At 32.5% G+C, this 26,899-nt stretch overlaps 1 long non-coding RNA gene across 4 annotated transcripts in view; it reads left to right on the forward strand.

Annotated features, from left to right (window-relative positions):
• The window catches only part of LOC129058941 (uncharacterized), a 115,215-nt gene extending 89,153 nt beyond the window's left edge, over positions 1 to 26,062 (forward strand). For 3 of the 4 annotated variants that reach the window (XR_008524420.2, XR_010139656.1, XR_008524422.2), the window contains 4 exons: positions 7,676 to 7,767; positions 20,332 to 20,516; positions 22,541 to 22,786; positions 25,706 to 26,062. This is a non-coding gene — a long non-coding RNA (uncharacterized LOC129058941). The remainder of the gene's footprint in view (positions 1 to 7,675; positions 7,768 to 20,331; positions 20,517 to 22,540; positions 22,787 to 25,705) is intronic. The other variant, XR_008524421.2, reaches the window with a different exon arrangement.
• The last annotated feature ends 837 nt before the right edge of the window (positions 26,063 to 26,899 follow it).

The following is a 26,899-nucleotide window of genomic DNA, read 5'->3' on the forward strand; positions in this document are numbered from 1 at the left end:
GTTGTATTTTCGTAGTGCCTATTAAATTTGACAGATAAAGAGATGATGCTTTCAGAATAAAGGAAGAGAAGTCCAGGGCACTGAATCCTAAAATGACCCCTAGAGTACAGGTGAACAATATAATATAACTTTATTTTTGTACCTAATAAAGTGGGAAGATCTGCTGAGGTGTTTTTTATTACATTATGATTTATACTCAACATCATTTGCTTGCTTCTATGACAATAGAATTTTCCTTCTGCCCTTTCACTCTTAACATCTAAGCTGCTTGATCTATTGTACATCATTTTGTCTTTTAATAACCAATCACAAACTTAGTCTTAGCCATAAGTCTAACTTTTATCCTTAAAAAAATTTACTAAAGGTAGACTGTCATCATAGTCACATTAATTGTAATATTCTTGCCTATAATTACTTTTTCTCTTATTACTACTAGAAAATTTATCTGAAATTTGGAAATAGGCAAAAGGCATTATTAGGCATGTTGTCAGTGCAATCCTGGACTTTATTTTGTCTTGGCTAGGTCATTTTACAACTTGGTAGGGCATTTAACTTCTAGATTTTTGGCTATTATAAAGACAAATAATTTTGGTTAAGCAAAACATACAATCCCAGATATGTAATTTTTTTACCTTGTTGTATTATAATCATTGATATAGCTTACCCAGCAGTCTGATCCTCCTATACTCAAGCTTCTCAAATGCTTTTTGAGTTGGTTTTAAGCTCTCGCTATTTCCTTCATTATATAGTTGAATAAAATCTTATAACCTGTGTTCTTGTTTATTTGCATGAGAGTCTTAATTGTATCTTTTAAAAATTTATTTTGACAATATTGCTCATTAAGCTACAAGCTCTATGAGAATAGTGTAAAATTGTTTTTTAAAATCTTAACATTTAAGATAATATCTCTTAGTCTAGTGATATATATGTCCTTAATTACATAAATAAATATGTTAAGTGTAATGTAAGGAAAGTGTAATGTAAATTATATACTTGTATTTATCATCGTGGTACAGACTGTGTAAAATTACTGCAATCAATTCTAGGTATCACAGCAATCATTTCATGATACAGTGAAGTTTCCAGAAACAATAACATTAAGAACTCCAGTTGCTAAATTGTTTAAAGAAACATAAACTGCAAAAACATAACATGATTTGTTGATGTGTATATGAATACAGATTACAGCCACAGAAAAGTAGATATGTACACTGTGGTATACTCACACAGTGGAGTGTTATACAACAAAGTACATATGAATGTTCACAAATCCATTTTTTCTAAATGCTCCATTAATTCATACGTATATGTATAAGTAATATACAATAAGAAAGAGAAATTACTGCTTTGTTTTCTAAATACTGAATAGATTATTTATATTATTCTGAAGTGCAATGGTTAGTTACATATATGAATGTGGTATAATGACCTTATATCAAAATGAGGTCTAGAATTCTATGTGTATCGTTCCAACACTGAGAATCATCTATAGAAGACTGAATATTAAGTCATTTACTAGATAAAATATTGTTTTATTAAAATGATTGTTCTAGTGATATAAGCATTACAAATGTATATATGTTATATATACCATATAACTATGTGACATTGCAACACTTAGGCTGAAACAAACTATTTAATAATATTTAGTGGTGAAATCAGTGCAAACATGACAACTATCCAATGGAGAAAACGTAAATTCAGAGGCACTCTCGTATGCTGGAAACTGTGGCTAGACCTTCACAGAAATGGAAATATGTGAAGTTAGGTGTTCAACCTTTTAGTAATTAGAAAAATGTTTAAAATAAACCTGAGATTCAATTTTCCAACCATTTAACTGACAGAAAAATCTATAAATTAAAAATGAAATATGTCAATAATAAGCATTGGAAATGATGTGGATTTACAAATTACGTGGGGTACAAAATGGTACAAACACTTTGGAAAAGACTTTGGCATTAACCGCTTAAGTTGAACATTCATATACCTTATAACCAAGCACTTCAAATTCTAGGCATGTATATATGAATACTCTTTCACATGTTTAGTAGAAGATGTGTAAAAGGTTGTTCACAGAACCAGTTCACAGAACACTCCAGAGTTCTCAAATATGAACACTGTGATATATTTATACAATAGACTGTTATGTAACAAAGAAAACAAATGAACTACATAGCATGGGACAACATGGAGGAAACTTGAGTATATACAATTAAATTAAAAATTAAGTCACCAAAAGATGGCTTTTTATTAATATAATAATATTTAAAACCTCATGTATTTTTCAAGATTACACATAGATACAATAAGGCTTTTAACAAAGGAAAGAAATTGGAATGCATAGAGCATGTGTCTGGATGTAGGTTTTTGTAGAAGTCCTAATTTTCGTTTTGGATTATTGGTTCATAGGTCATAACATTGCTAAAAGTACATATATGTTAAATGTACTAAATGAAATTAAAACAGAAAAGTAATGTCTCAGCTTCATTTGTTAAGGATTTTCAAATTGTTTAAATGATAAAAATTCAAAAGGTGATACTAAAAATCTCTTAAATGGTTTGGGGTTTGTTTTACACATCAATGTCTAAACTAATATATATTCATAAATTATTCTGCCACCTGCATGAGGTTCTGAGTTGAAAACATGTTTTTCCCTAACTCCAAATTATTTAATATCAGAACTTGAACTTATGTACCCATTTTAACTACTAAACTGGGAACACCAAGTATACAGTACTTCTCATAAATAAATAAACACAAGTAAACCAAGTGTTATTTTTGAATGGATGTATTGATTATGGATGTGTAATGTATTAATGTCTATATAATCCAAAGATTATATTTTTAAATTATAAATAAATATGCACATATGATATCTAACATCTGATTGTCTTGAGTGTGATAATTTAACTAGATTAATTTTAGATTACCATAAAAAAATCAAAACTAACTGATTTATTCACTTTTCAACCAACCAGTCTCCTTTGAGAAAAGCAGGTAAATTGACTTTTTTTTTTTCAATTTTAAATCCTTTTTGGAATAAGGTAGTCAAGTACATACTGATTTCAAGGATGGAATTGTAAATCTCAAAATAAGAAGATCTATAAAACATATCATGAAAGTTATTAAAATACAGTAGTGTTATTTGGGAGTTTATAAAATTTATTTTTAGCATTGTTTACAAGCTTTACAATATCCTCCCCCATCTTTATCCAATGTTGAATATAGTTATGCAGTGTTCAGTGTGAGCAAAGGGCCTGCAAGTGCTGCATTGATAAGAGACAGAAATAAGACATAATTTCACTTCTCAAGGTGCCCACCAGGGAGAAAGCAGAACAGCAAAACAAGAAAGCTTGTTTCTGGAGTTTTACTTAAAGAGCCAGCAAATTACCATGGGAAATAATTACTATTAGAAAGAATAATAAAAATATGTATTTATTTCACTAATTTTTATGCCCTTTTTTACTAGAACATTTCTTTTGAGGCCTCAATAAGAAAATGTATTCTATATAAAGATTGGAAACCATCAAGACCCAGGCATTTATGAAAGCAGAACTTGATTTTTAATTGTATTTTTTTTGGAACACTGTAATATCTTTCCTGTGTATTCTTGTCTTTAACCTTTGATCTGGGGACATCCTGCTACAGAGAAATGTGTAGTATATAAAGAAAAAAAGACTTGACATTCCATCATGTTAATACACATATGTCTTTTCTTTGTGGAAAAGATACCAGAATAAACTTGAATCAAGTATATAGCCTGTTAAAAGGACAATATTTCCTATTAATTAAAAGCAGATTAAGAGTCCTTTAGTGAGTTTTCTGTCATGGCATATTTTCCAAAAAAGGATTTTAGAATCAATTTCCTCATACATATTTTTTAAAATGTGATCATTCTAGTGTTTCTCCTTCCTTCTTTCAAAGGGAACCAGGAAGAAGAACTTGATAACAGGACCTTGCATAATTAATCAATTGATCACTGAGCTTCATTGTCATATTTCTACGGTCAAATTTTGGGAGAAAGCTGTCGCAATTTCATCAGAGTGTAGCAATGCCCAAGTGGTAACTGAGTTCCATCTGGGTGAGCAGCCAGCTTATAACAATCTTGGAAAAGCTTGCAGGTTTCTCAAAAAAGCCTCAGATATTGTTTTTGGAAAACCTGGGGCTTTTCTAAGATTTGTTTTCTCAGGTTGGTTTGTCTCAGAAAGCATTTTTCTGGAGCCTGTTACAAGAGTTATGGTGTGTCAAAGAATCAGAATTACGATTTTTTTTTTAGGTAACTTAGAAAAAATGATGGCTACTAACAGATATTTATCTCAGTGTAGCAGTATACATTTTCCTAAAATTACAAGAAGGTTTTGAAATGTTTTTATACACGTAATAACTGCATTTTTAAAATGTCATTTTGAAATTAACACTCAATGAGTAAGAGACTGAAAATAACTTGCTAAGTGAATCTCATTTTATAATTAATATTTGTATATCAGGCATATATATTGGGAAATATATAATGGGAATTTAATTAGCACTATTTGTAATATAATGCAAAAATAAATTACCCTTTAAAGATAAAGTTAGTAATGTTCTGACTAAAACAAAATATATTAAATACATAAAGTGACAATATTTTCTCAGAAATGTTGGGGCAAAAATTACACAAATTTGTTGTCAACCTCAAATAGTAATACCCATTTGAAAGCTGAAGTTTTTAGTTTGTGAGACACATAAATCACATTAAAACAATGTTAACACTTTTAAGTTTATGAACATGTCTATGTTTTTAATCATCTCCTCTTCATCCACACACACACACACACACACACACAAACACACACCCCTTGACAATGTAATCCTTGAATTTTTTATTTTTGAAATACACCATATTTATTGTAAATAGCTTACAATTATCTAAAGCACTCTTTGAACTCAAACATAAAATTAGAATCACTAGGTTCGAATATTGGCTCTGTAAATTACTAGCTTTGATACTTATAACTAGCTTTATTTTTTTGATTCTTTGAAAAGCTACCTTTTAATTCTTTAGCTTGGGATTCTTTAATGTCCCTGTGCCTCATATATGTTACCTACAAATAGGATACAATAAAGTTTATTTCACATATATGCTTAAATCAAGTAATATTATGAGTTTATGTTAAAGTGCTCTATATGGCGTAACATAAATTTTTATAAATATTTATCTATTATGTGCTTAGTATACTGTTAAACTCTAATGTAAATTAAAAAATAATACATCTTTATGAAAGAATTGTAAGCAATTTGAGAGAAGAAGCAACCACATGGAGCAGTCAAGTAGTGACACAAATTAAATCAAATAGCGTAAGATCAGTGATAAATGCAACGAAATGTTACCAAATTTCATAGGCCTGGTAGCGCAATGTGGCATAAAACTATATGGGAGTATATAACAAATGTGTAGATCCTGAATTGGACAGATGAAAAGATCAGTATATTTGAGGCATAATCATTTTGATGACTGAAAGTAGCAAATGAATTAGATGAATTAACACTTCAGATTCTTGAATGGCAAACTAAGAAGCTAGACTCTGCTTCAGAAGAGAATAGAGTCTTGTATGCTTCTGAGCAGGAGAAATATTATAATGCCATTAGGTCTATCTAGAGAAATAAATTTGGCATTAGAATGACAGGTTAATTTGCCAGGAACTGCAGTGGAAATAAAAGAGAATATGTCTAGGAAACAATTTCATTAGCTTTGGAAATCTAGCACAAATTTCATTATTCAAAATTATCTTACTTTGAGTGGTGTGCATTTCATCAAATAATAAATAAGTCCACATAAAATTTGACCAAATCCGAAAATAGTAGTCATTCTGCCAAAAGCAATTATTTGCCTAAGGAACAATCAAGTGCCTTTGTCCATATTCACCTTGATGATTTATAATTAATACATTGAGAGTGTTAATAATTTGGCAAGTTATCTCTTTAATTTCACTTCATTATTCTAAATTGCACTATTCTATTCCAGTGCTAGGAATCTGCACATTATTATTATTATTAATTATAATGGAGACTGTAGTCATGATTTTGGTGAATGAGAGATTATTCTAGAATCTGGAGGTGAGATCCTGCTGTTCTCAACAATTCATCATGAGAAAAGGAATTAAACAACGGAGTTAATGAATTTTACATAGAACTCTTATATGGAATCTTCTAAGTGTCCTTATACTTAGAAAGAGTAGAAAGAGGAAAAGAGAAGGAGAAAAAAAAATCTGGGAAAGAAGTATTGGCTATGATCATCTGGTCACTCCAATTTAGTGGAGAGCTCAAAGTACAGCAGACAAACATCTGGATTTTAGAGTAGCTAGTCAAATGCACTAGGTTTATTTTGTATTATATTATAAACCCTGATAAGAATGATGTTATCCTGAATATGTTTCAATGGCAATGTTAACATGTTAATGTGAAAATAAAACCGGTGACATTCTTTTAATTTTGTCAAATATAAAATATAAATATCAATTGTTCACTATATTCTGGATTATCAGAGTAGTTCATCACTGTATATGATCCTATAAAAGAATTATTAAAAATTTTGCGGGCCAGGTACAGTGGCTCATTCCTGTAATCCCAGTACTTTAGGACGCTGAGGCAGGTGGATCACTTGAGGTCAGGAGTTCAAGAACAGACAGGCCCACATGGTGAAACCCCACCTCTACTAAAAGTACAAACAAAAGTAGCTGGACATTGTGGTGCATGCCTGTAGTCCCAGCTACTCAGGAGGCTGAGGCAGGAGAATTGCTTGAACCTGGGAAGTGGAGGTTGCAGTGAGTCGAGATCGTGGCATTGCACTCCAGCCTGGGCAACAAGAGTGAAACCCTGTCCCCCCCCAAAAAAAAAATCTGGAAGATCCCACTTCAGTTACACACTAGATGCATGCATAGAACTGAAATTTTATTTATTATAGTTCTATGCTATTTCATGGAGAAAATTAGTATTTTTACCATCTTTGCCATGATTGGGGTTGAAAAAGAAGGAATTATGGCAGAAGAAAATTATGACTACATATTTTTATGATATATCATTATTTAGAAAATAGCAATGTAACTAAAAATAGAAATATGCTATAATATAATGCAATGCAAGGTCTATTTCATCTCTTCTCAAACTGTAATACATAAAGGAATCAACTGAGAATCATGTTAAAATAAACGTTCTTATTTAGTTAGTCTGTCATGGGGAATCTTTGAAATTCTTCATTTATATCAAGTTTTTAGGTTACCAATATTCAATTTGTAAGGTTATTGTTTTAAATAAAATTTTAGCATACATATGCTTTTCCTTGGAAGAAATAATTTTCATAGTTACAAGAAATGAAATATAAGCCTATTGAAATACAGAATGATTTTGTATATCTCTCTAATGCATCCCTAATCCTAACTAGGCGGTCTACAATACATACTTATTCTTAATAGTGGTGATGATAACTTCTGTACAAAATTTGCTTCGGTTTCCAAGACAAAAAGTCCTGTATTAATTGCTAGATTTCAATGTTCAAAATCATTTTGAGAAAAATTACCTTATTTCAGGCCTTATTTTTGTGTCTGAAAGTTGGTGTCTAAATCCCATTTTGTTTTTTTTTTGCAGTTGTGAGACCTTGGGAGATGGTTCAACCTCTTCGTATTTTGTTTTTTTGCAGATAAAACCAAGATAGAAATTGTGCCTCATAATTGATATTTTGAGGATTACATGAAGTAATAAATTTATTATGTGCTAAGAAATCTGTGCCTGGTATGTTGATTTTTCTAATTATTATTTTATATGTGATATATATACACATACATGTAGGTCATATATATGAAGTTATGATTCATTCTAAAAGCTTATAAGAAGCTGATTTTTATTGTATTGTAATTTAAAATCTGTAATTTATGTAACTTAAGATCAAATAACATTTTACCTTTGTACTCTCTTGTTTAAGAATATAGAATGCTTATAAAAATACAATAAAATATAATACTTAAGTTAAAATTCAGTACTTGATATGCTATTCATGAGCAGTAGTACTGACATTTCATTTTTCATAATACCAGCTGAACCTTTTCATGAGTTGCACCGTTTACTTAGTTGAACAGCATGTAGCACTATCACCAATAAAATATCGCTTACTTGTGATTAACTTTATACACAGTAAATCACTCACATCCTCACAATCATGATTTTTTATATAATTATAACTATTAAATTGTATATAATGTTACTGCTATATTATTCCTATGAAGAAAAATATCCGTTGAAACCCCTTTAGAATTAAAAAAGGAAAGACACAGGATGAAATTCCCTTCATTTTTTATTTTTATAATGTGCACTTAAAGGAACAGTGAAACACATCAGCACATACAAAAGCTTTAGAATTTTTCCTTAAAAATATAGGATTGAAGAGTTTACTTAATTCAACTTTGAAATTTACCATAGCCTATTAACTGAAGGCATCCATTTTTTCTATAATATATCTAATCATTCATTCAACAAATAATGATTCAACACCTCCTATATTCTGGGACTTGAATGTAAACCAGACCACTGCAGTGAACATAATAAAAACCTTCCTAAGTAAAGATATACTCTTGGAATACATATTTGTGTCTGTAATTCTAGACTTGAAAATCTGTGAAGGCTTCCTGGAAAAGGCCAAGTGTAAACAGGATCCCTATTAAGTTCTCAAAGCCTAAAACTGCCTCCCTTCCACGTATTTTCCTTCAGTGTAAACTACACAGGAAACATAAGAGTTTTGCTTGTTTCCTTTTAATTGTCTAATTGTAAATCTTCAGTTCATGCCTGTATCAGTTTTTCTCTACATGTTTTCATTTGTGTGCTTGTTGTCAAAACAATTGATCACAAGATGTATTTATGCCTTATAATTAAATGAGATAAGAAATTTTAAACAAAACTATCATGTATTTGTTAATAACCAAGTAAAAGTAGGCTAAACTCTTAGTCTAGGAAGATGAAAATGTGGTGATTAAGTGATATGTGGCAATCATATGTATTATTTTCCAAGACTTGATGGTGTGGTTATGTTTTTATATTTAATTATGTGTCTACACAGGAGCAGTAGTGTTTTGTCATCTGCCAGCTACAGGCTTGGGTATGACATTGCCTGACTTAGTATTTGGGGAACCTTCAAGTATTTAAAGGTGCTCATCACACCTCTTAGTTACCTCTTTTTTTTTTTTTTTTTTTTTTTGAGGATCATAAAAACTATGAGAAACATTAAGCTTTCTTTTCAGAGTTTGTTCATTGGATGTAAGATTCTTGCCCACTCCCCCCACCACCCCACCAATGAATTTGGGCTACAATATTATACCAATAACACTGGAAAGTCTATTTTTCCAAAAGGTTGACTGTGTGTAAAATATTCACAGTTTACCAGGCAGGCAATTAGATATTGTATTCATTTAATGGAATTTTGTGGTTTCACATGTAGGCTGTAGAGTCAGGCAACCTGGGTACAAATAATAACTCAACTACTTAGCCATCTTTCACATTTTCTCTTAAAATTGTAATATACTGCCAATGTATTTTATTTTATTTTTATTTTTTTGAGACAGAGTCTTGCTCTGTTGCCCAGGATGGAGTACAATGACATGATCTCAGCTTACTGCAACCACTGCCTCCCAGGTTCAAGTGATTCTCCTGCTCAGCCTACTGAGCAGCTGGGACTACGTGCAGGCATGCACTTCCATACCTGACTAATTCTTGTATTTTTGGTAGAGATGGGGTTTCACTATATTGGCCAGGCTGGTGTTGAACTCCTGACCTCAGGTGATACACCTGCCTGGGCCTCCCAAAGTGCTGAGATTACAGGCGTGAGCCACCATGCCTGGCCTGTTTTGTTATTTACTTATATTTGAACATTCTTAACTCTGTTATTATTTTATGTAAACAAATAATTAAGAACTTTCAAAGATAAGTGTATTTTCACAATTAGTTTCATGATAATTTTTGCTGCATCTTATCCTTGTAACAAAATGCTATATAACCTCGGGGAAGAAAATTATCTTCACTGACACTTTCTTTATCTTCTAAAAAAGATTTTTAATTGAGGTGTAGCAAAAATAAAACATTAAATCTCAGTGTACAATCTGGTGAGCTATATACACCTATGTAATCATATTAATTATTGTAGCATTTTATTCTTAGAAAATAAATATAAATTTAAACTTAGAATTTCAATGTGTGAAGTACACATGAAGATTTTCATTCCAACTTATGCATAGAATACATAATTATATTTAAAAGTGAATATTCCCGTATTGAAAATTACAACAAATCTTGTTTGTCTGCTACACGAATTATACAGATGGCAGCCTATGTGATTGTTAAGATCCAAACTCCAAATATTTGTTAAGATGCAAACTCCAAATATTTTTCTTTGTATTTTTCTGAGTTATTCCACTCAAATATGTGTTGTACATAATCTTTAAAACTACTGTGAACCCATTGTCATATCAAATGACTCAATAGTTAATCTTACAATGAAAAAATTAACTAAAGATTGACTTTAGTCCACCTGTCCAATCAGCCATCTAATCAAAGCAAAATGGACAATGATGAAAATCTTTGTCTCACAAAATAATGAAGTCAGAATTTGGGCAAGTGGAGACTGAGAAAATAAAAATCAGTTGGAATGCTAAAAACCTGTCTTGTCTTTTATATGGCTAAAATAAAAAACAGACAAACTAGTTGAAGAGTTAACTGGCAAGAATATTTCTCCCAAGGACATAGTGATATGTCATAACAAATATCTTCTTTTTTTAACTTTTATTTTAGGTTTGGAGGCACATGTGAAGCTTTGTTTCATAGGTAAACGTGTGTCATGGTAGTTTGTGGTACATATTATTTCATCACCCAGGTATTAAACCCAAGTACCCAATAGTTACTTTTTCTGCTCCGTTCCCTCCTCACATCCTCCCCAATCAAGTAGACCCAGTGTCTGTTGTTTCCCTCTTTGTGTTCATAAGTTCTTATCATTTAGCTCCCATTTATAAGTGAGAATATGTAGTATTTTGTTTTCTTTTGCTGCATTAGTTTGCTAAGGATATAACCTCCAGCTCCATCTGTGTTTGCGCAAAAGACATGATCTTATTCTTTTTTATGACTGCATAGTATTTCATGGTGTATATGTACCACATTTTCTTTATCCAATCTGGAACTGATGGGTCTTTAGCCATGTGAAAAAAGATCAGTATCACTTATCATTAGAGAAAGGGAAATCAAAACCCCAATGAGACACCATCTCACATAAGTCAGAATGGCTACTATTAAAAAGTCAAGAAATAACAGATGCTGGTGAGGTTGTGGAGAAAGGGAACACTTATACACTATCAGTGGGAGTGTAAATTAGTTTAACCATTGTGGAAAGCAGTATGGCAATATCTTAAATTGCCAGCAGTCCCATCACTGGGATTGCTGTGATGGGATACATCCCATCACATTCCCAGAGGAATAGAAATCATTCTATCATAAAGACTCATGTACATGAATGTTTATTGCAGCACTAGTCATGGTAACTATCTTCTTTTGAGTGACTGTTTCTAACTCATTGTGAAACATTGCTATTTAAAAATTTTACCTTCACATATTAATTCTCTGATGCTCTTCCTTTCTTTATGTAGATGGACGTTTCTTATCTGTACTATTTTCCTTCTCTGAAGAACTTCTTTTAACATTTCTAGGAAAGCAATCTATTGACAGCAGATTCCCTGTATTTTTGTTTGTTTGAGAAAGTCTTTATTTCTCCTTCATGTTTAAAGGATAATTATGTAGGGTGTAGCATTCTAGGTTTGTTTGTTTTACTTTTTGTTTTGTTTTGTGTGTGTGTGTGTGTGTGTGTGTGTGTGTGTCTCAAAACTAAATATTTCACTGCACTAACTTCTTGCTTGCCTGATCTCTGAGAAGTTAGATGTAATTTTCATCATTTTTTTCACATATATGTAAGGTTTATTTTCTTTCCCTTCTGGCTTCTTTCAAGATTTTTTCTTCATCTTTGATTTTCTGAAATTTGAATATGATATGACTAGGTGTAGGTTTGTTTGTTTGGCATTTATCTCGGTTGCTGTCCTCTGAGATTTTGGATTTGTGGTTTGGTGTCTGACATTAATTTGGAGAAATTCTTAATCATAATTTCTTCAATTATTTATTCTGTTCCTTTCACTTTTTCTTTTCTTTCTGGTAATCCTGTTATGCATATGTTATACATTTTGTAGTTGTCTCATAGTTCCTGATAATAGTTGTCTCATAGTACCTGGATATTTTGTTCTAATTTTTAGGTCTTGCTTTCTCTTTGTATTTCAGTTTGGGAATTTTGTATTGTTACATCTTGAAGTTCAGGGATTCTTTCCTCAGCCTTGTTCAGTGTATCAGCCCATCAAAGGCATTCTTCATTTCTGTTACAGTGTTTTTTGTCTGTATCATTTCTTTTTATTTGTTTCTCAAAATTTTCATCTCTCTGCTTACATTATACTTCGTTCTTGCATATTGCTTACTTTTTTCATTTAAGCTCGTAGCACACTTATCAGATATATATTTTTAAATTCCTGATTTGATAATTTCAACATTTTACCTTATGTGAGTCATTTAACCTTCTTATGCTTACTCTGTCTCTTCACAATGTGTATTCTTTGTCTTAGTATGACTTGTAATTTTTGTTGAATGGAGGATATGATGAATCTGAGTTTAAAAAACTGTGGTTAATAAGCCTTTAGTAATGAAGAGGTAAGGTGTGGGAAAGGGAAGTGTTCTAAAATTATATTATTAGGTCACAGTCTTCTGTGCCCCTGGACTATAGCTTAAAAGATGCTTCTCGATTTCCCTATTGCTCCACTGTAGTTGGAACAGGGGTGCTACAGGGAGCTGGAGTCAGGTATTTCATTTCCCCTAGCTAGATTAGGGTCTAATAAAACACCTTTGGTAAAATTGCTTTTGTAAAATGTTTTCTCCGGAAGGCAGGTCTTGTTAGGAACAGCATGGTGTGGTGTATTTAAAAATGGTGGTTTTCCCTTTCACTGCTGGAAGCATGAAAAGATTTTTCCCTGACATTCATAAGACTTGGTAAAGATCCTGGAGGTGAAACTCACAAAAGTGTAAACTACGACTAGGTCCTCTAGAGTTTTTAACTTTCAGACTTGTGCATTCTGAGCCTTCAGCAATTCATCAACTAAAGTTAGGTTTTCCTATCCTGGGAATGATACCCAAGGTGGCTTCTGCTCATAACTTTTTGTTCCACTAAGTTGGGATACTCTGTAGGTGCTTGTTTATCTCTTCAACTTTGGGTATAGCAGTTTGCCCTGTTACCTCACTTCTCTGATAAACCTAAGAAGAGATGATGATTTTTCAGTTTGTTCAGCCATTTACTGTTTGTTACAATAGAGCAGTGACTTCCAGGCTTCTTACCCACCAGCTTAATAGACTTTTGTCAAAGAAAAAATTTACTTCATAGGTGTAACAGGCAAGAAAGACATTACTTCAGACTAAAAGAGAGAGATTAAAGAACTTTGAGAGAACAAAAAATAAAGGTGAGATAATTTTTTAACACTGGCAATATTGAGTAAACTAATGAAAAAGTTCTAGAGGACATCGCAGGGAGGTTGGTCAATGTGGTTAGTTCATCTCTGTTTGCTAACAGTAGGTAAGTAGAGTTAGACCACTGTCTTCCCACAGAGTCTGGAAGAAAGGAGCACTATCCCCTTAGATGATTGTGTTTTAAAGGGTTGACTCCAAGGTTCTTAAGAAAGACATTTCTGGGTCATACAAGATTTACATTTCAAAGGAGCAGAGAAAAAAATCTACAATTGTAAGTATTCTAAAGCAAATAATAAAACTGAGATCAGGTACTTAGTGGTAGGAAGAAGCCTATCTACACAGTTTACTCAAGTTGAGGGAAACATTCAGGCTACCTTGGTCAATTTCAAATCTATTTTCTTCAGTTATAAAAATATTAGTGGTCGTGAACCCTTACCTGCAGTAACCTCAATTCTTCTCCCCTCAGAAGAAAAAATTCGACCGAGGGATATGAGGCAAAAGGAGAGACCGAGGCAAGTTTTAGAGCAAGAGTGAAAGTGTATTAAAAATCTTTGAAACAGAAACAGAGATGAAAAGAAAGAAAGCACACTTGGAAGAGGGCCAAGTGGGCGACTTGAAAGATAAGCTCACAGGTTGACCTTTGGACTGGGGCTTTACATGTAGGTATACCTCTCCACTCACCCGTCTCCTGAGATCATATCGGGAAGCTGCTGATCAGTTTCAGGTGTTCTCTATCAACTAGGAGCCTGCCTTTCCCCGGCACCAGTTGTGACCAATTATTACTTTAGAGAGACTGTTAACAACAGTTTGACTATCACCTGATGGTCACCAGATACTTTTGGTTGGAGGGGGTAGCCCTCTCCTGCCGTGTTCATATCAGACTAGCTACCCACTGTAACACAAATATAGTCAATATAACCAGATAAAATCGAGTCAGTACTTCACATTAGTTAAAAAGTGTACATTGGAGAGAGAAACCCTAATGCTTCAATCCAGTTTCATTGTCTACTTTGTATTAAGTAACCTATCAGATTGCTTTTGTTCCATTGGCAATTAAGAGGAAAAGAGTGAAAGAAGTTATTCCAACTTGTAATTATTTCTTTCATTTCTGTATTCAGCGTATCAGCAGGTCCCTTATTAAGAAATAGAGTTAACACTTACATTTGTATCCAGGAAAGATGTGAAATTAATGTACTTATTTTACTGCAACAAGATTCTGGGTAACTGTGAAAAATTTTCCTCCAGGTCATAAATTTAATTAAGTGACAAAATATTTCAGAATATGGCAATTTTGGAACAGTAAAATATTTATTGATGGAATTCAGAATAGTTGACATGTGGAGATTAAGGAACCTTCATTCTATTTTCTGTGTAAGTGTCAGTGTCACTGACTTACTAGTTATTTCAACATTGATACACACTCAAATTATTGTCTTTTATTTCCTTTGCATTAACTGTAATTTTTCTCCTTTTTGAAATGTTTTTGCCCTTTCAGTAAATTGTCATATATTGTCTAATTTTTTGATTAGCTCAAGCTCTTCCTGAAGGTAAAGGCTTCCCTGACCATTGCAGTTGAAGACAATTTCTTTATCTTATTAATTCACATAATTCAGAAGCTGCATCACCACTTGGCACATGCTGTTTACTTTCTTGCATTGTTTTGCTGTTCCATGCAATTACTTGCAGATGCCGATATCAGAACATCCCTTAGGAAAGTGAGAATGTATTTTTTTTTACTCTGATCATTGGAAAAATTAGATGGTTTCCTATTTTCCATACTGTCTTTTAGGAAAAGGAAAGGAGGCTGGGTGCAGTGGCTCGTGCCTGGAATCCCAGCACTTTAGGAGGCTGAAGCAGGCAGATTGCTTGAACTCAGGAGCTCGAGTCCAGCCTGGGCAACATGGGGAAACCCCATCTTTACACAAAATACAAAAATTAGCCAGGCATGGTGGTATGAGTCTGTAGTCCCAGCTACTCTGGAGGCTGACCTGGGAACATGGCTTGAACTCAGGAGGCAGAGGTGGCAGTGAGCTGACATCACACCACAAAGGTGTGACATCACCACAAACAAAAAGGAGGTGAGAAACATGTCAATAACTTAGGAAATGAAGTTTCTTTCTTATACTTCCCCTTAGGGCTTTTTTTTAATGTTTGCTTATTTTGAGCTGGTTTATTTTGCGTGTTTTCCATTTTTGTTATGGAGTCAGACTTCAGGAATGAAGGATACATAGCATAGAAGATAAATTGTCTAATTCAAGGTGCCAGTGAAGCTAGCAGCAAATCTGAGGCACTGAACATGAGAGATCAGGATGGGAAAACTAGACTGAAAAAGATAGGGACACAGACGTCTGAGACTGCGGTGAGGGCAAGGGTCCTCTCCAAATAATTGGATAGTCCTTCTAGCCAGCTTTAGTGATATAACTCATAGTTTAAAAATTTAAAACTGACAAGATTGTTTTCACATGTAACCTAAATCATTGGTTTATAGTAACTTGCCATTTTTTTTAAAATTTTTTTTGTTTTGTTTCATTTGGGCTTATGAAATGTTAAAGTCATTAGTATGAGCGTTAGTAGGGGGGGGAGTTGAGGGTTTGGGCTGTTTTGTCACTAGCTTCAGAGTCCCATATATAGTTGAAAAAGAAATGTAGGGATATAACAAAAATCAAGCAACAGGAAGCACGTTTAACAAGATATATTAGGCTGCTAAAGTTTTATCTTCATAACAACTTGTGACTATGGTTTTTTCTTTGTTTCTGTTTTTGGTTTTGGTTTTGAGATAGAGTCTCAATCTGTCGCCCAGGCTGGGGTACAGTGGCATGACCTTGGCTCACTGAAACCTCTCCCTCCAGAGCTCAAGCAATCCCCCCACCTGGGACCTCCCAGCTGAGTCCACAGGCACATGCTACCATGCCTGGCTAATTTTATTTTATTTTTTCCGTAGAGATAGGTTTTCCCTGTGTTGCCCAGGCTGGTCTCAAACTCCTGGGTTAAAGCCATCTGCCTACCTCAGCTTCCCAAAGTGCTGAGATTACAGGTGTGAGCCACCAAGCCTGGCCAACAACTTGTGAATATTGAGACGGAAAATAAACCACGTGTTATACTTACTTATATCCCTTTCTAATCTTACCTTTATATACATAGTAGTTGCTCAAAATAATTTTTGAAATGTGTGTATATTAATTGGATAAATATTAAGTATGGGTTGATATACTAAATAGATGATAAGCAGAGAGTAGAGTTTATGTATTAAAATATATGTTATATTAATAACACTCATAAAATTTGGAGAGGAGAAAGAAAAACTAACAAGAGCTGAAAAAAACCACATAATTTTGTTTTTTACATTTTAATTTTTAAAAGTATTGAATATATAAGGAAACTTTACTTCTAACCATGATGAATAAATATGAATTGGATCTATTCTCTTGCCTTAAAGACAAAATATATATATGAAACAATATATTTTAGATACTGTATAGTAAACAGTCACATGACAGTCATACTTGTGAGAATGAATCAAATGAGAACTCATCACTGCCTCAGCTTATGGTCTGAAGAGTTTCCAAGACATTATGTGAGGGGGTGAGGTGAAGGACCAAAAAGAGCCCAGCTGTTAACATGAGTTGATGAGACACAATGTCTAAAGGCCAAACTCACTAGTATTTCCAGGGCAGATCACCAGGGAGGAGAGAGCTATATAGAGAGAAACTTTTGGAAATCTACAGAGCTTCCTCCTTGGATCTTCATCTAACTATTGATTAGTGCACATTCATGAGGAAAATCTCTGAGAATGAGAAAGAACTACTGAAAAGGGGCAAAGAAAACAATCTCCAGAACTCCCACAGAGTTGAGATATTCCATATTTCACCAGGCAAAATGAAAAAACATCTTAATGTACTGGTCATTGAATGGAGTACTCAGAATAAAATTGCCTCACTGAGGCACAAAATTAGCCCTAGACTAAAAGCTGTTCTTGGCCCAACTAATAAAGTATAAATGCAAGTCTCAAAATGACCAAACTGTTCCCAAGATATTTTATTGTGTGTCAATAATATATTAATTGAAATTTTAAAAATTGAATATAAACTAATGTAAAGTTAATTTTATATCAGTGTAAAATGATGTAAATTAATAACTCCTCGCACTCAATCACAATGGCCAAGTATGCCCCCAAAGGTAGGAAAATGTGACCTAGAGCAAAGAGTAAAATAAATCAACAAAATGTGAACCTGGAATGAAACAGATGGTCAAATTTATGGATAATGACATGAAACTGTTATTAAAATATATATTTTCTATGTGCAAAAAAGTAGAGGATATTATGACTATGTTATGGAGTGACATCAAAGGTATGGAGAAATTAAACTTCAGAAGATAGAAGGTACAGTTTGTGAGATAACATTTCACTACATGCCATTAAAAGCAGATTAGACATCCCAACAGAGTGGAGTATTTAACTTGAATTATAGCAAGAAAAAAAAAACAAAAGTATTGAGCAATGCATCAAAGAGTTTTGGCAAAATTTTCTTAAGTAGGACACTGGAAACATAAACCACAAAATAGAAAAAAAATAGATGAAAATTAGACTTCATAAGAAATAAAAACTTCTGAGATTTGAAAAATACTCAAAAAGGAAATGGAAAAACAAGCTACAAATGACATATTTGATATATATTGGACAAATGATATCAAATGATATATTTGACATAGGAATTATAACCACAGTATGTAAAGAACATCCAAAACTCCATTAGAAAACAAGCAATCCAATTTCATATCCAATTAAAAAAAATTGGCAAAATCTCAGGACAAGAAAGTCAAGGAAGAGATAAGAATGGCAATTAAGAAAAAAAAATACTCAATGTTGTTAGAAACTGGGAAAATGCAAATTAAAAGCAAAATAATGTATCATTACATAATAATTAGAATAGTTCAGAAACTTTAAAAAAGAAAAACCTAAATACTGGAAGGATATGAAACAATTGAAAGTCATACACATTGCTGATGGAGTGTGAAATAAAACAACTGCTTTGCAAAGTATTTGCTGGGTAGAATCTTATAGAATTCTAATTTTTTAAATGTATGTATTACTATTGTTAACTTGCACAAGATTTTCCTAAATGTGTACTCACATGTTAAACAGAATCTCTGCTAATTATTTTATTTACTTATTTATTTATCATCTCAGATTGTCTATCTGGAATTATCTTTTGTTTTACTTACATACATTCTTAATCAACAAATTTTTATATTCTTACTACAAAATTTCTTGATTTTGTTTATCTGATCATGATTTTGTTTTAGTTATAATCTGGGATTAAAATTTTGGTCAGAAATATTTTCTTAGTACAATAAAGACATTTATTCTTATATCTTCTAGATATCATTGTTGCATTTACTAAGTTGGTTTTCAGTTTCAGTGACATTTTTGCACATAATTTTTTGTTTTTGTTGATTTTTCCATTCTGAGACTTTTATTTCTTTTGGAGTTTAGCGAATTTATTCTGATGTGTTAGAGTGTGGGTTTTCTTGAGTATTTTTAAGATTCCTGGATCTAAGAATTATTTTTATACCATTATAGAAATTTCTTAGTAATATATTCTTAAATATTCCATTTTTCTCCATTCTTTCTATGATCTCCTTCAGAAAACCCAGTTATAACTGTTGATGGCCTTTTTATGCTAGCCTGTAAATCCCCTAACCTCTTTTTCAGGTTTTACTTACCTTTGTCTCTCTGAGGCACATTTTGGTTATTATGTTTCCTGTGTAGCTTCTACTCCTTCTCAACTCTGTTTGTAATTTTAACCGGTTCACTGAATTTCACATTTTACTTATTTAATTCTATAAGTTCTATAGTTGTACTTTTATACTACTTAGACTTTTATGTAGTCTTTTTTATTTTCCAAGCTGAACTTTTAAAATTTAAATGTATTAAGCATAAGTACTTATATTGTAGAAATGACAAATTTTTTTTAAATCATAATCCTCTAAGAATTGAATTCTGCTGTTTGTTACTTCTGTTTTTTCACCCTTGATATATTGACTCCTAGGCATTCTTTAAAAATGTAAGAAGCTAATATTCCTTGAAATTTTATCTTTGGAAAATGTCTAAAACCTAAAGAGAGTAATTAAGATTACTTATTCCCTGTCACCTGGGGGCATCATAGACTGAAAATAATTAAAAATGTTCTGTTTGAGGCTTTTTGGACCCCATAGGTAGTGTCTCTTTGGATACAAACACAAACACAGGCCAATTCCGACTGTAATATTTCAGCCTAGAAAAAAAATTTATTTGAAAGTGTTATTCTGGATATTTAGTCTGGTGTATATATCTTTATAACATGGTTATTAGTCTTTTATATTTTGGCTGTTAAAACACACTGTCAAAGAGCGATGTATGTTTTAATCCATCTCCAATCCTTATTCTCATTGTCTCATTTTGCCATGTAGACATAAAAACTATAGTTGTCAAAATGTTACTGGAAATATTCCAGGATTTTTAAATGAACAAACAAAGAATAGATTTTTTTGTCACAGTCATTCTGGTAATCAATATAAAATTCTGCTCTTGCAGAGTACAAATGGAAACTTATAAACAAAATTTATAAATAATTAATTGAATATCCTTGAGATAAACAAAAATCACTTTTATCAGTAGTGGTCTAGGAGATGTATTCCAATGCTCTTTGAAGAATTATGTCAATCAGAAAATTTAAATTAATATTGTTAAATTAAATTAAATTTGGCCTAAAGCTTTCTCTGTTTCTTTAGTCCCTAGGTAGCAAACTGCAACTTAACTTCATATGAAAACAATCTACAACTGTAACATATTCTGTAACAAATAACTGAGACTCAGTTAATCATAGTAGCTGGGCTTTAACCAGTCATGGGCTGACAACTGATCAGACCATGTGTCTGTATAAGGCAAGTGCTTCATCACACCATGCCTGAATCAGGTAAATTCTGAGCTATAATCAATGTTTCTATATTTCATTTCCTTTTTCTGTCTATAAATGCTACCTGCCTATGTTACTTGATGAACCTTTGTGAACCTCAACTGGTTCAGGGGGCTACCCAATTCATGAATTATTTTTGCTAAAATTAATGCTGCCAAATTTAATTTGACTAAATTTTGGTTAACAGCATATCATTCTATTTACATTAATTTTTACTAAGATGAAGGATTAAATTATTTACAGAAAATAAGACATTGTCTACAGTTATAGAATACATAAAAATATTTCTAAAGAATTTCATATATTGATGTTTTAGTTACTTTTAAAAAACTTTACAATGATCAAGTATATATTTTTAAATGATATATAAAATATATGTAAGTGAGTGTATTGTTCTGACAGAGCTTGATGGACAGATGACATGCAGAATATTTAGAGTCCAGCTTGAGAAGAAAATGCCTTCTTTATTTTCTGAGAATACTAACAATTCTGGGACAACTTTCAGAAAAAAAAAATACAAAGATTAAAATTTCTACAAGAGTGTTTTTTTTTTTTTTTAAACTTGGCAATTTAGGCAAACATTCACTTCATTGGTTGAACTGATAATTTTAATCAAGTTCCTTATTTGATGGCCCATAAAAATGGGCTTACATTTTAGTCTGTGTCCTGGAATAAATTGAATGTGAATGAATGATTTATAATTTATTATGTTTGCTGTTTTTATCAGAAAAAAATTGTGTTTACTTAAAATGTGTAGGTTTTCTAACTGAAACCAGAAGTCTAAAATTTTATTTTTTAATTAATGTCAGAAAATGACACGAACAAAAGTGATTTAAGAGAAATGCTAATTTCAAAATATTTTTAAAATGTGCTTTTTATTTTTATGAGCACATAGCAGGTATGTATTTTATGGGGTATATGAAATATTTTGATACACAAAATATTTTTAATAGCAATGTTATAGAGATATGTGTAAGGGAAGCTGAAGTAATGGATGATCTGAACTATTAAATTACAAATAAATATTATAGGATATTCTGAGGGCAGTAAATACCTAATTGGTTTTCCCTGTTCAATCTTCGAGGGAGCCTTGGAGCTAGTTTATACGAGTAGTCTTGCTGTCTTGCTTTATGGACCTCCTAAAAGCATAATTATGTAAATTATCTCATATTCCAAAGAGTTTAAATAATAAAATGAGACTATTAGATTAAAAAATTGATTTCATGTTTCATGGCTTAAAGATATATTTTATATTAAAAAGTCCTGTATAGCATATTTAAAATTAATTAATTTTAATATTTTTTAAAAAAACATAATTTTAAAACTCAGAAAGTCAAAGTTATATGTGTTGAAGATTGAGTGCTGGGGGAAGCAGACTCTAAGATAGAGATTATTTTGTAGAAAGTTATTCAGGGTTTGCTGGGGATCAAGACCTGCTGGGGAAGAGAAGGAGGCAGGATTGGGCAGAAAAAGGAATTAGACTGCAGTATAGCCTCAACTAATTGTACATAGTATTCTTGAGTGGCGATGGCTCTTCAGAGAGTTCCCTTGCTGGCCAAGAAACCAAGCCTTTATATACCCCTGTGATAAGCAGTCATAGGATTTAGATACTCCTGGAGAGAGGGCATGACTTGGCTGAGGCGTCTGTTTTCAGCTGACGTTAACCTTGGAAAAGGCTGACCATTGAGCTGTCAGTCAGCAACTGGGGGAATATGTCACTCCATTTTGAAGGGGACTTGGGGAGTCATCACAGCATCCTTCACATTATCTGCCATTTATTGTATACTATGTTTCCTCCCTGTGCTCAATGCTTAGCATGTATATTTTAGTTTATGTTCAGAATATCTCTGAGGCTAAGAAATTAATAATCCTACCCAAGCTACCAGCATGTAGGTAGTACACCTACAAGATTGGAGTTTATGTTAAGAGTCAACATTTAATTATATTTTGCAATAGTGCTTTCTATTAGTACGTTCTGAAAACATTTCTTTTTACTAAATTGTAAATTCTATTTCCATCTTTAGGAATATAGAGACAAGATAAGGAGAAGTTTTTCATGGGTCACAAGCTCTTGGTATGCAGAAATGTTTGCAAGGCAGAAAGACATTTATTATATATATCCAAGGAGTCAACACATATTAAAATATGTGTTCTGAATTACTATATTATGAGGCTCCTCAGGCAAAAAGCAATGGAGAATCCCTTCCTATTTTCCTCATTTTATCTTTTTTTTCCTAATGAGCTTACAGTTTCTTAATGCTGTGTACCAGGTAGGTTCATTTGCTATGGCTGATTCCTGGCATTATAAAGATATGCCATTTGAAGCTATTCTTTAATGTTATCCAAATTTTGTATTTATTCTTTAATCGTGTCTATGTGTGTGTGTGTATATACCACAAAAATTAGGTATATATTATAATAAAGTATATGATATAATGTATAATAGATAATACAATAAGTAAAGTATATGTGTTTTCTGCCTGTAACACTTAAAATTATTTCATAGTTACATACTCTTTGGAATTTTCTTATATCTAATTCTCTCCATCTATATAATTTTTCTTTTTCTTTTTTTTTTTTTTTTTTTGAGTCAGAGTCTTGCTCTGTCACCCAGGCTGGAGTGCTGTGGCCTGATCTCGGCTCACTGCAAGCTCTGCCTCCCGGATTCACGCCATTCTCCTGCCTCAGCCTCCCGAGTAGCTGGGATTACAGGCGCCCGTCTTCACACCCGGCTAATTTTTTGTACTTTTAGTAGAGATGGGGTTTCACCGTGTTAGCCAGGATGGTCTCGATCTCCTTGTGATCCGCCGGCCTCAGCCTCCTAAAGTGCTGGGATTACAGGCGTGAACCACCACTGCGCCCGGCCCTTCTATATAATTTTTCTATACCAATGTACTATAACCTGTTAATGGGACTTACGTCTCTTTTTATTTTGTGCCTTTTTGTTTTCTGCATACATTGACTCAATATTTGTAAAATCCTGAGTCTAAATCAGGAAGCATTGCGTTAAACAGAATGTTTATGATTAGAGGTACCTGACAACTTTTATTTAAATTCCAAGAATAATGTCAATCAAGTTACTTAAATGCATTTAATTGCCTTTACTGTAAAATAACAATAGTGTTTTTTATTCTGACCTCATACATTTTCTTCAAAGTATAAAATAATGTAAGTAAATGTGTAGAGAAACTAAAGACAATAAATTAGAATTTTTATCATTACAAATATTTTTTAATTAAAATATTTTTGTGATTTATTTCTTTGTCCAAGCTTTTTGTAAAGAATGACCAGGTCGCATCAGCACAAATTATCGGAAGTTAAGTTGCTGCTAATCTCTCTGAATTGATGCCCTCCAGACCTACTCTGTAACTGTCATTCCCAAAGTGCTTGTTTATACACCTAATCATTTCACATATTGTTACCTGCCTCTTTGCTATTAGCATTGGTGTTTAAAACTTCTGCTTTAGATCACTAACTCTTCCCAGTTATATCTAAGATTCCATCAAACAATATACTTAGCCAGTATTATACATGATCTTTGTAAAGTTACATTCACAAACTAACAATTTAAAATTTTGTTTGTATCCTCTTTTATTTCCTTGAGCAGTGGTTTGTAGTTCTCCTTGAAGAGGTCTTTCACATCCCTTGTAAGTTGGATTCCTAGGTATTTTATTCTCTTTGAAGCAATTGTGAATGGGAGTTCACTCATGATTTGGCTCTCTGTTTGTCTGTTATTGATGTATAAGAATGCTTGTGATTTTTGCACGTTGATTTTGTATCCTGAGACTTTGCTGAAGTTGCTTATCAGCTTAAGGAGATTTTGGGCTGAGACAATGGGGTTTTCTAGATATACTATCATGTCATCTGCAAACAGGGACAATTTGATTTCCTCTTTTCCTAATTGAATACCCTTGATTTCCTTCTCCTGCCTAATTGCCCTGGCCAGAACTTCCAACACTATGTTGAATAGAAGTGGTGAGAGAGGGCATCCCTGTCTTGTGCCAGTTTTCAAAGGGAATGCTTCCAGTTTTTGCCCATTCAGTATGATATTGGCTGTGGGTTTGTCATAAATAGCTCTTATTATTTTGAGATACGTCCCATCAATTCCTAATTTATTGAGAGTTTTTAGCATGAAGGGTTGTTGAATTTTGTCAAAGGCCTTTTCTGCATCTATTGAGATAATCATGTGGTTTTTGTCTTTCGTTCTGTTTATATGCTGGATTACATTTATTGATTTGCGTATATTGAACCAGCCTTGCATCCCAGGGATGAAGCCCACTTGATCATGGTGGATAAGCTTTTTGATGTGCTGCTGGATTCTGTTCACAATAGCAAAGACTTGGAACCAACCCAAATGTCCAACAATGATAGACTGGATTAAGAAAATGTGGCACATATACACCATGGAATACTATGCAGCCATAAAAAATGATGAGTTTACGTCCTTTGTAGGGACATGGATGAAATTGGAAATCATCATTCTCAGTAAACTATCGCAAGAACAAAAAACCAAACACCGCATATTCTCACTCATAGGTGGGAATTGAACAGTGAGAACACATGGACACAGGAAGGGGAACATCACACTCTGGGGACTGTTGTGGGGTGGGGGGAGGGGGGAGGGATAGCATTGGGAGATATACCTAATGCTAGATGACGAGTTGGTGGGTGCAGCACACCAGCATGGCACATGTATACATATGTAACTTACCTGCACATTGCGCACATGTACCATAAAACCTAAAGTATAATAATAATAATAATAATAATAAAAGAAAAAAAAAATAAAATAAATAAAATAAAATAAAATAAAATAAAATAAAATTTTGCTGCTGGTTTGCAAAGTAAAAACATGCTCTCTTTTTAAATGTTTCTGCATTAATTAAAATTACAAATGTCAGTAAGAAATATTTTTCAATATTTTATTGTTACTCCCAAACTTCATAGAAATACCTTCATGGGAAATCTGTCTAATTTGGTTATAGGATAAAATAGTAATAATTAAGATGTGATTATTCAAAATTCTTCCTTTTAATAATGGGAGCTGTGCAATTTCTAAAACTCTACTCTTGTTTCTGGTACTATCATTAGGAGAGATTTTAACAAAATTATTCATATGATTTTCCCTGGTGCATAATTCTTACCTCATGTATCTGTATTTTGTTTCTTCTTTTCTATCTATGTTTAAGTTCTTATTACTTTAAATTATCCAATTCAGAAGAAAGGAAAGAGGGAGAGCAAGAAGAAGAAAGGGAAAGAGGGGAAAAGAAAAGAAAGGAAGGAGAAAGGAAGAATTACATCTTTGTTTAATGTGAAGTGCATGCTGTTTTTGGTAATATAATTCCCCCTCTATGAAAAAATTAACTTCTTCACTGTGAGTACTTAATTCTGACTTTATAGATTTGAAAAGAATAATAGAATTATTAATGCTGGAGAAGAAAATTAAAGATTATTTGCTCTGGCCTTCGTATTTTACTCAGAATATTTTAATAACTTGTCTAAGACAGCTAGCACGGCTGACTAATATTCAAGTGAGAAATAAACCTTCAAACCCTACACCTTTAGATTCCTAGGCCAGGTTTCTTTCTGTTATTTAATCCAATCATCTTTAAATCTTCACAACTTTAAGCAACATACCTGGTCTCACATACTCAGAATGATCACAATATACTGAGGTTTTATGATTAATCTTGTTGCCATATCTCCTTCTTATGTGAAAAGGCAAATTCCAATTTATAAATTTTTAATTCATCACTTTCATAGAAGTGATAACTAACTTTGCTATCATCTTTGGGACTATGTCATTTGCTTAAGAATCATGTTTCTGTGTGTGAAAGGCACTGAATTTATTCTGAAGTTGCATCTTTTAGTGCATGGATGCTAATTACCCGTGACATACAAATTAGTGATTCGTGATCATTAGCAATAACCTTAAATATGTAATACATAATGATTCTGTTGCAGTCATTTTTATGGCTATGTTGAGAAAACATAATTTATCTGTAACATTTTACTGACTTTAAAACACGTATTATATATAAAGTATATTTTTAATATAGAGGCAAAATGAATATAAAATTGTTTAACTTCTAGAATTTATTTTTGAGTTAGAAACATTATATAAATAATTATATTTATTCATTTCAAGGCAAGAGACATACCTCTTATTATAGAAGAAATACCAAGTAATTTTAAGAATATTATTTTCTTTTTTACTGTTTTGCTGTTTCTTATCATTTTTGGTCTACACTTACAAATGTTTGGGCTCATAATCTGCTCTAAATATATGCTAGAAGACAAAGCTGAAGGCTGGCCCCTAGGTAGAATACAATCTTTCTGTATATGATGCATTAAATATATTTATACCTGTTATTATGTCCTAT

This window comes from Pongo abelii, chromosome 3, assembly GCF_028885655.2.
Source record: "Pongo abelii isolate AG06213 chromosome 3, NHGRI_mPonAbe1-v2.0_pri, whole genome shotgun sequence".
Lineage (NCBI taxonomy): Eukaryota > Metazoa > Chordata > Mammalia > Primates > Hominidae > Pongo > Pongo abelii.